The sequence below is a fragment of the Protopterus annectens genome, chromosome 16.part0 (assembly GCF_019279795.1).
Source record: "Protopterus annectens isolate FY-2018-M chromosome 16.part0, PAN1.0, whole genome shotgun sequence".
Lineage (NCBI taxonomy): Eukaryota > Metazoa > Chordata > Ceratodontiformes > Protopteridae > Protopterus > Protopterus annectens.
Genome location: NC_056750.1, coordinates 29802474 through 29813778, shown reverse-complemented (window position 1 = coordinate 29813778; position 11305 = coordinate 29802474).

Here is an 11305-nt window from a genome sequence, read left to right as displayed (position 1 = left end):
ATTCCATCCGTGATTTTATTTCTTTCTAAAATTCAGAACTTTAACTGGTGTGGTGTTACTATACAATTAAAAAAATTGTAAAAAACAAATAGATATTAGCTTAACTAACACATGTTTATATTTACATTATTTATATTTGCTGTTGTCTACCTTTTCTCTTGTGCTTTTTATGAAAAGAAAATACATGCATGTCAGTCTTGTGACTTTAAATCTTTATACTTATTAACAATTTTTATTTAATTTGTATACACTAGAACTGTTTTGTTTACCTTTTGACTATGATATGAGAATGACAGTCATATGTGCTACTTTACTGTATTACTGATAAATATCCTGCTTTAATTGAATGGAAGTTTTAAACATTTGAGAATGATTTGTATTTTACCATCCTAACATGTATGCTTAACCATTTTCAAAACACAAACATATTATAAAATATATCTCTTTTGTACAGATCAGCTGTAGTTTCCTGCTCTTTCCCAATGTATGTAGGAAGTCAGTCTCTGTCAGTTCAGCTAATGTATTTCCTTTATCTTGTAACTGCTGTTCAAGAGTTTCCTGTAATGTTGCATTGTCTTTCTGACATTCTTTAGTAATCTGTTCTGCTGAATTTAAAACTCCTATGCACTTTTGGAAAACCTATGCACTTTTGGAAAAATGTTTGTATAACTTGTCTAAGCTTCCTGAACTCATTGTGTCTGTCTCTTAGAAGCTTATTATATTATTTTGTAACAAGATGTATTAGAGGTCCTGTCAGTAATTGATTTGACTCACATGTGGTGACAGTACATAACTGTTCAACATCTGAGTATAATGGAAACACTTTACCCTTAGTTAATTCTTTACCATGAACAGATCTGTCTTCATAGTCTATTGTTTTAGCAATATCATGCAATACTTTTTATGGCATGGCACACATAATGCAGTTTTTGTTGATTGACATAATAAACATTTGTCATACTCCACATGGTTTTCTTTGAGATACCAGTCAAATATTATAATACATTTGCATAATGCCTTACTATCAACCTGCCCTAATAAGGTTTTACATTTATTAATGTGCTGTGTATACCAACATTGCAGTTTACTAAAGCTTGATTTATCCTTCACAAATTATGTCTAATAGCATCCATACTAAAAATGTGACACAGAAAAAAGTCTTACCAGTTAGCAAGAAAACAAGTGATCAAGCTGTTGTTGCTGATGGCTGGAAATTTTTCAGAGTCACTTGAGAAGCTGGGGAATCACAACCAGCAGCAAACTGCTGTTAAAGTAGATATCCACCTTTTTTTGGAGAATTTATAGCACTGCAACTTTCCTGGTTGTCAGACTCAATCTGGATTCAGACGTCTGAAAAAACTTTACTGCTGTAAGCTGCATAAACTGGAGTACCTCTGCTTAGGATTTACACATACGTACAAATGTTAATTACAACAATTTGACTAAAGTGACCCTCTGCATGGCTTACCCTTCCCTCTTTGTTCAAATGCAGGCTAGCTTGCCATTGTAAAATTAATTTTAGTTATTGTAATTACTATGGTGCTGCTTACTGTGATGGATTTGAAGTCTTCTTAAGACACTCAGTCTTGCTGGCTGGATTCTGCTGAAATCAAAGTCTGGTTATAATTGCATTCACAGTCTGTTGCATACAGCAACTTCTAGAATATACACTGATGAGAGAATATACTTTGCAGCATCAACTCAGAGCAATAACAAATAACTTTTTATAACAAACCATACGGACTAACATTGCAGCTTCAGGTACTGTTCTACTTTACTTCTCATATAGTACAGATGATGTGAGAGATATAACATTTACATCGGGACAAATGTGTCCCTACCAATACCCCTAACATAACTGGATTTAATACAGACTTTATATATATATATATATATATATATATATATATATATATATATATATATATATATTTTTTTTTTTTTTTTAGTTAAGCACACACCCTCTTGGTTTTGGAAAGATACTGCCTTGATGATGCAAATGCTGATAAGTGCAGAAAAGCAAATTTTTAAGGAAACACCTTATGGATAAACTTTCTTAGAAAAGCATATTTTTAAACTTTCTTAGAAAAGCATATTTTTCAAGGAAACACCTTGTGGATAAACACATGTCCTGTTGTCCACTCTTTAAAGAAAGCAGATTAGTTTTTTTCTGATATATCCTGTTTTTTTACATTCTCGCCAAGTCTGTAAGAAGGCAGCTTTCTTGATGTGTGTACAATACACTCATAAGCAAGTTCCTTATTGTTTTAAGCCACAGTCATTTAGTATGGATGCTAATCACATATTACTAAACTCTGTTTCTACATTTAAGCAAGCTTTATGTTATACCTTATTTATGTTACATATTTGTAACAGAATTACTTTCAACCTTAAAACTTTGTTGAGCATAATCTTACAGAGATATTATCAACTCTTGTGGTGGTATCGACTAGTTGTTCCAAGGCATTGGCAAACTCAAGGAATCTCTGGGCATTTGTGTTCTGGCATGAATAGTTCTTCCAATCTATGTTTGGGAAGTTAAAGTCACCCAGGATTAGGGTAAAGGGTTGAATCTTAATAGATTCAAACAGGTCCAAATAGGCAGACTGAGCATCTTGAGTCAGATTTGGAGGACGGCAGCTAGCTATGATTTTTATAGGGGTCTTGTCAACGGTTAAGTGCACCTGGAGTGTTTCCTGTACATCATACTGTTTGACCAACCTGGAGGTGTGTATGTCTTTAATGTATATTGAAACTCCACCTCCTTTGGCTTTACTGCCCACAATTTGGGTTTGAATGTATGATAGGATGAGTAACCAGGTAAGGCTGGATGCTCAGTGCAGCTTTGAACCAGGTTTCTGTGACTGCACAGATGTCAGCATTTTCCAGGGTTAACCCAGGAGCGTTTGCTAGACCAAAGAACTTCAAAAGAAAATCACTGTTAACACCACGCTATGTATGCTTGAGAAGTCAGGAAAAAAGATTGAAATAACTCGTGCAAGCAGCGTCTGGTAAATATCCACATATTTAATGTAATGTCATACAAAACACCACACAATAACTAAAAATAAGAACTGTAAAAACTAGTTGAGCGCTTTCACCCGTAAGTAATACAGGCTTCATCAGAACTGAATGCCATATTGAATTCCTGGCCATATTTAAAAAGTCTTTGGCGCCAAAAACTATTAAAGGTATACACACTTAATTAATACTTTGTATATACCATACTCTAAAGTTACTTAAACTAATGTAAGCTGCCAAAAATATTTCAAACAAGCTTAAAAACGTTAAAAATGCTAGTAAATAAACATGTGATATTGTGAATGTATATATTCATCACTAACCCAAAAAAATTGATAAATATTCACTAAACATCACTGAGTATACATATTAACACAAATAACACATATTTATCCACAATAAATGCACTAAAATATTTTTATAAATATTAATGACTCAATTTATATAATAATGGTTTGATAGTCAAACTTTCATTCAAACCTGGGGCAGAGGCTGCATCAGTATAAATGTGCCACCACATTTCCCTATATGATAGATGGCCCTTCTGATCGCCTCCCCTAGGGTCTGCTTTAACCATATCAATTATACCAAACATAAATTTATGTTCAACTCCTTGTTGTTTGATATGTCTATAAAGGGCATTTTTTTCATCATTCTTTTTAATGGAATAAAAATGACCGTAAATTATTTTGTTCAGCTGTCTCTCTGTCTTTCCTATATAGAACGCTGAACAAACTGTGCATAGTGCACTGTAAATAACAAATTTTGTTGTACAATTTCCTGATTTAAATCTAATAAAAGACCTAGTCACGTTGTTCAACCTAATGCTTTGACTATTATTAATAGCAAAACACCAATTGCATCTACCACATTTTTGTGTGTTCTTAGATATAATAGATTTTTGTATGGGAGGATTTTCCAATAACCTCTTTATGTTGGGGCCCACTTTATTCGCAAAACAAGGTCTTTGCCCCAATATGTTCGCTATTTGTGTGGCTGCCAGTATAATACTCCAATTACTGTTTAAAATTTCTTTAACTTTGTAAGATAAAGGTCCGTATTCTAAAATACATGATCTACAAAAATCAACAGAAGAAGTTTTTTTAGTAATGGCAGCATTACTATTTTTGGATTCCAAACCTAGTAATGGTATGTATCTAGTACCCCATCCTCTAATTACTTGACTACTTAGGTTGTACATCATGTTAGTGTCATAGCCCCTGTCTCTAAATAATGAAGTAATATACGCTACCTCAGCTGTCATATCAGAATAGTCAGAGGTCATTCTTACAGCTCTAATTAATTGTCCCTTATAAATATTTCTCAAAAGGGACTTAGGGTGGTTACTAGAATGTTCTAGATAACTGTTAGAAAATGTAGTCTTCCTATAGATTTTCGAAGAAAAATGGGAGTTTTTTATAAATACAAATGTGTCTAAATACGATAGACCTTCGTGACTTTCTGCGTAAGTAAATTTCAAGAAAGTACTGCTAGAGTTCAAATAATCAATAAATTTCATAAGAGTCTCAACATTAGCATCCCATAATATATAAATATCATCAAGGTAACGTATATAATATTTTATGTATCTATAAAAAAACACTTGTGAAAATAACAGATTCCTCCCAATCTAACATTACCATGTTGGCGAAAATAGGGGCACAGGCAGCACCCATTGCTACCCCTTTAGTTTGTTTAAATATTTCACCTTCATAGTAAATGTAGTTTTGGTCTAATACTATACTCATCATATCAGTAATTAAACAGATCTTGTCCCAGTCAAGGTCAGTGTATTTGTAAATACTTCGATTGAATGCTTCTAGCCCCTCAGTTTTAGGTATGCATGAAAAAAGATCTATGACATCTATAGTTACAAATAAAATATCCTTATTGCAAATGTGGGTAGGAAAATGGGATAAAAAAATACCAAGAGTCTTTGGCTAAATGAGAAACTTTCACAGACATGCTTTAACATATTATCGATAGCTACTCCCAATGGGAATGTTTTGGATCGACTACCAGAGACAATCGGTCTAAAGTGGGGGGGTCATTCAGATTCTTATGAATTTTAGGAATTCCAACTAAAGTAGCTGCTATAGGATGATCAACCTTGAGAAAATTGTAAGTGTCCAGAGTTATACATCTGTCAATAAGAAATTCTTCGATGTGAGAATCTATTCTTCTGTAAGCCAAATTAACTTCATTAGTTGAAACAATTTCATAATTACCAGTAGAATGTAATATATCAAATAACTTTGAAGCATATGTTAATTGGTCAAAGATAACTATACCCCCTCCTTTGTCGGGTTTCATGACTCTGATATCTCTATTATTTCTAATATTTGTTAAGGTAGCTTGTTCTTCTTTCGATAAATTATGTTCGTATTTATTGAACTTTAATTTGTTGTTTAACTGGTAAACCTGCTTAACTACCGATTTTTAAAATACCCCTATAGTAGGATGGCATATAGGCATAAATGTACTTTTCTTTTTTAAAACCCTACATTCATTACTGCAGTTTAACTCTTTATTTGCTGTGTTGTTAAACATAACAGCCAAGTTCAATTTCCTGATGTACAGTTTGATTTGGCATAAATTGCCACAACATTAAAGTTTGAAGTTGGAATATATTTCAAACTCTTTGAAAATAAATTAAAATGTGAAACATCCAGTTTCAAATCTGTATAGTTAAATATGTTGAAATTCTTGTAACTGTTACTAACACCTACAGTACATATACCTTCATTCTCATTTGATTTATATTGTTCTTTTTCATGTTCTTGTGAGTTCACCACTATGTGCAAAGCATTGTTGCTAATTCTGCCTACTTGTTCCTTAATGTTCTCATTACGTATAATACTTCTATTTAATATAGGGGTTTCTTCCAATTCCCACCCCACTTCCAATCCCTTGTCCTGTCGTGGTTTCTGCTGTTGAAAAAATGTGAGTTCTTACGAACATGATTAAAACTTTGGTTGGATTCATGTCTGTTCCGATTTTTGTCATTACTGTTTTCGAAACCATTATATTTGTCTCTCCAACCATACACTGTCCCTCTATCATATTGTTGAATGTCTCTTGTCAACTTGGAATTTTTCCTATCAAATGCCTTTTTAGTGTTAGAATCTGCCATATTAAATTGTTTAATATATAACCTCTCCCATTGTGCAAACAACAAATCATTTAAAATACTTTCATTTAGTTTTTCTGCTTCTTGCATACATTTGTTCAATTTTTTCATCATTACATTTGATTAACATTCTCATATATTCTATACCACATTTCTCAAAGAAAGTATTAAATTCCTTTTTAATATTGTCGTTCACATCAATACCCATAGGGATTTTAAAAAACCTCAGACCCTTGGGAATAACATTTATATTCATACACTTAGAAATATAAGCATTCTCTAACTTTAAAGTATTGATTGGGTTCAATTTTTTACCAAACAAATAAATCAATTCTTTTAACGAACCATTAGGGACAACATTGTCCATAGGGTTCTCATAACGTTGGTCACTATCAAACCCACAATTTTTATCTAAAAAATTTTTAAATTTATCGACATTGTTTTGATTTGAGTCATTTCTTTGATTGTGTTCAGTACCTTTACCAGTAAATTCTTTGCCTACTTGTGCGTAGGTTTTGTGAGGAAACTTCCTCTTAGGTTTAGTGCCTGTCCGTTTAGCATCCTCTTCAGTGTCAACAAAAGAAAAGTCAAATGTATAGTCAAGTAGACCCATTCTGCTACTATTCCTTAGTTTGTTTTGTACACCATCCATAGGTAAATCGATACAATTCATGGTAGAACGGCACGTACCTTGACCATTCGGTATATAATGTGAATTTAATGATTTATCAGGAATGTCATCATAACGTATATTACTTCATTATTTAGAGACAGGGGCTATGACACTAAAATGATGTACAACCTAGGTAGTCAAGTAATTAGAGGATGGGGTACTAGATACATACCATTACTGGGTTTGGAATCCAAAAATAGTAATGCTACCATTACTAAAAAAACTTCTTCTGTTGATTTTTGTAGATCATGTATTTTAGAATACGGACCTTTTTCTTACAAAGTTAAAGAAATTTTAAACAGTAATTGGAGTATTATACTGGCAGACGCACAAATAGTGAACATATTGGGGCAAAGACCTTGTTTTGTGAATAAAGTGGGCCCCAACATAAAGAGGTTGTTGGAAAATCCTCCCATACAAAAATCTATTATATCTAAGAACACACAAAAATGTGGTAGATGCAATTGGTGTTTTGCTATTAATAATAGTCAAAGCATTAGATTGAACAACGTGATTAGGTCTTTTATTAGATTTAAATCAGGAAATTGTACAACAAAATTTGTTATTTACATTGCACTATGCACAGTTTGTTCAGCGTTCTATATAGGAAAGACAGAGAGACAGCTGAACAAAAGAATTTACGGTCATTTTTATTCCATTAAAAAGAATGATGAAAAAAATGCCCTTTATAGACATATCAAACAACAAGGAGTTGAACATAAATTTACGTTTGGTATAATTGATATGGTTAAAGCAGACCCTAGGGGAGGCAATCAGAAGGGCCATCTATCATATAGGGAAATGTGGTGGCAAATGTATACTGATGCAGCCTCTGCCCCAGGTTTGAATGAAAGTTTGACTATCAAACCATTATTATATAAATTGAGTCATTAATATTTATAAAAATATTTTAGTGCATTTATTGTGGATAAATATGTGTTATTTGTGTTAATATATATACTCAGTGATGTTTAGTGAATATTTATCAATTTTTTTGGGTTAGTGTTGAATATATACATTCACAATATCGCATGTTTATTTTCTAGCATTTTTAACGTTTTTAAGCTTGTTTGAAATATTTTTGGCAGCTTACATTAGTTTAAGTAACTTTAGAGTATGGTATATACAAAGTATTAATTAAGTGTGCATACCTTTAATAGTTTTTGGCGCCAAAGACTTTTTAAATACAGTCAGGAATTCAATATGGCATTCAGTTCTGATGAAGCCTGTATTACTTACGGGTGCAAGCGCTCAACTAGTTTTTACAGTTCTTATTTTTAGTTATTGTGTGGTGTTTTGTATGACATTACATTAAATACGTGGATATTTACCAGACGCTGCTTGCGAGTTATTTCAATCTTTTTTCCTGACTTCTCAAGCATACATAGCATGGCATTAGCAGTGATTTTCTTTTGATTTTCCAGGGTTAGGAATGCTTGCAATGAGTGCAGTTTCATTTCTAGACTCCTAGTGTTTAGCAGGATGACCTTTAATTTGTGTTTTGTTGACATTTTTATGTTGGTAGTTTTAACCTCATCACCTTTCCTAAAAAAGGCAGTATAGGGGAGGCAAGAGCCTTTGCAAGAAGCCTGAAGCCCAGGTGAGACAGATGCAGGCCATCTCTGGCAAAGCATTGTGGTCTGTCCATCATATCTTCCCAGGCTGTCAGGTACTGGATCCCCCTGGAATGACACCAGAAACTAAGCCAATTGTTTAAGTCAATCATTTTCTGTCTGTATTGAGGCATCATTCTAGGCGACGGCAGAATGCTGCTTAAGGCTAGGGACATAGACATACCTGCCTGGGACACATAATCAGTGAGCTCAATCATGTCTCTCTTCATATAGTCCAGAGAGATACATTTCAAGTCATTCACGCCAACATGGACTATGACAAAGTCATAACAGTACCTGTTGTTGAGAGACTTGAGTGTGTATGTGATATGCCCTCCATTAGTGTCCATGCTGGTGTGAATGACTAGAGAATGAGATGCACCTCTCTGGACTACAAGAAGAGACACATTACTGGTCTCTCGGATTATGTGTCTCAGGCAGGTATGTCCCCAGTCTTAAGCAGCATTTTACCTTCACCTAGGATGATGCCTCACTGCAAACAGAAAATGATTGTCTTCAACAATTGGCTTAGTTCCTGATGTCACTCTAAGGGGATCCAATATCTGTCAGCCTGGGATGACATGATCGATAGACCTCGATGATTAGCCAGAGATGGCCTTCATCTGTCACCCCTGGGATTTCAGCTATTGGCTCAGGCTTTTGCCACCCCCCCCCCCATAGTGCCATTTTTATTTAGTGTCTCCAGGACAAATTTCCCAATGTAAAAACTCCATCTAAAAACAATTTCAAGGTTATGCTGCTAAACACTAATAGTCTTAGCATGAAACTGCACTCACTGGAAGCAGTCCTCACCTTGCCAGATGCAGACATTTCTGCAGTCATGGAGGCCTGCCCCCAGATTCAGCAAGCTCTGCACGGAATGCCTGAATAGTGCAAGAGCTGCTGCATGCAATATGGCCACCAAGCAATCCAGGAACAAGCCCCGAGATGTGCACGAGCATGTCTACACTATTCCCACATGAAGACCACTGCTATATGCTAATTGCCTCATTTGCTGGTGATAACCATGCGAATGAGGTGAATTAGTGATCCAGGAAGCAGGCTGGCGTCAGTGCAGGAATAGTGCAACCTGCAGAAATGTATTTGGTTACTAACCGAATACATTTCTGCAAATTACAAAATGGAGGCATGACAGCTTGAAAGAAAGCATGTCTTCAATGTAGTAGGCATGTCAATGGCTAAATATATGGCCATTGGCATGAGAAAAAGTTGCAAAAAGATGTTTTTTTTTTTTTGGCTGATCTCAGACATTTAAACGTAGGGCAGTGGTGCACAAACGGGATCGCCCCGAAAATAAGAAAAAAATGGGGAAATAAGTTTTTAAACCCAAATCAGCATTTTGCCATAATAGTCAATGGCATGCATAACACAACAATACCAGGGAATAGTGATTGCTAAGGGGGAAGGCTCAGTGTGAGTGTGGTAACTATGAATTAGCATTCTGTTTTATGTAAATGAGGGGACTGATACTGAATCACAGATTTCCTCTCAGTGTTAGTTTACCAACTGTGTAGGTGCAGCAACACCATTATACAAGTCTAACAGGTGGATGACCTTATATGGGGGAGTGTCATGCACGCTGTAATCTTATTGGAGCTCTATGGCCCGTGTTTGCCTTAAGCTAAGTACAACTAAGGAAGGGGGTGTGTCTGAGGCTGCCTAGCAGTCTTTACACTGTCTAAATGGGTGTGTGCGCCGCTCATATGGTTTAAAAAAAAACAGGAAATAGCAGCTCTGTTCACATATGAGAACTGGGTATGTGTGGCGCACCTTGGGGCTTAAATGGGAATGCAATGGGAAGGGAAAACAGCAGTAGGAAGGCAAACAAGGAGAACTAGCATAGCTGGCAGGTGAAATGCATCAGAATCAGCCAATTACACATGTTACAGCCTAGCACACTACTAGAAACTATGCAAACACCTGCCAGTCTGTTTTTTTCCCACAAACTCTGCACCACTGGTGTACACAGACAGAGAAATTTTACCTGACAAAACTAACAAAATATTAGGGGCTGCTGTCACTCTCATATATCTATATGTGCAAGAGGCTGTGGGTGGTGAGGATGTGAATGCTGATGACCAACCCACAGTGAGGAGGAGGAGAAGAGTTTACAGACCCAGGGTAACCTACCAAGGGCTACATGAGCTGGAGATAGTGGAGCGCTATTGGGTGGACAGGGACATTCTACAGCAAATTGTTGAGCTGTGTCGGCCACGCCTCACACAGAACCAACACAGGGGAACCCATCCCAGTGGATACCAAGGTATGTGTAGGCTTAAGAATACTACCCACAGGTACCTTCCAAAGGGCAACTGGGAATATCATGGGACTCTCACAGGCATCAGCATCCAGGGTACTCCACCAGTTCCTGGATGCCATGTCAGCACATGCCGGTGAGCACATATATTTCCTCAACACCCTTGAGGCGTTGACCAGCAATATGTGTCTCTTCCACCAAATAGCAAAATACTCTGAGGTAGTGGGTGCTATAGATTGCATGCACATACACATCAAAGAACTACCCGGTGAGCGGGGTAGGATTTACATAAACTGCAAGGTCTTCCCTTCCATCAACTGCCAGGTTGTGTGTGATATTACCTTGAATGTGTGTGCTGGCAGCCCTGGAAGCTATCACGACTCCCACATCTGACATATGACACAGCTGTACCAGTCATTTGCCAGTGGGGACATCCCATATGGCTACCTAGTGGGGGATGCTGGCTACGCACTGGAGCCGTGGCTGATGACACCCCTCAGAAGTGCACACACACCTGAACAAGAACTCCATAATGAAGCACATGCACAAACCAGAATCATAATGCAGCGTGTGTTTGGGATGCTCAAGTC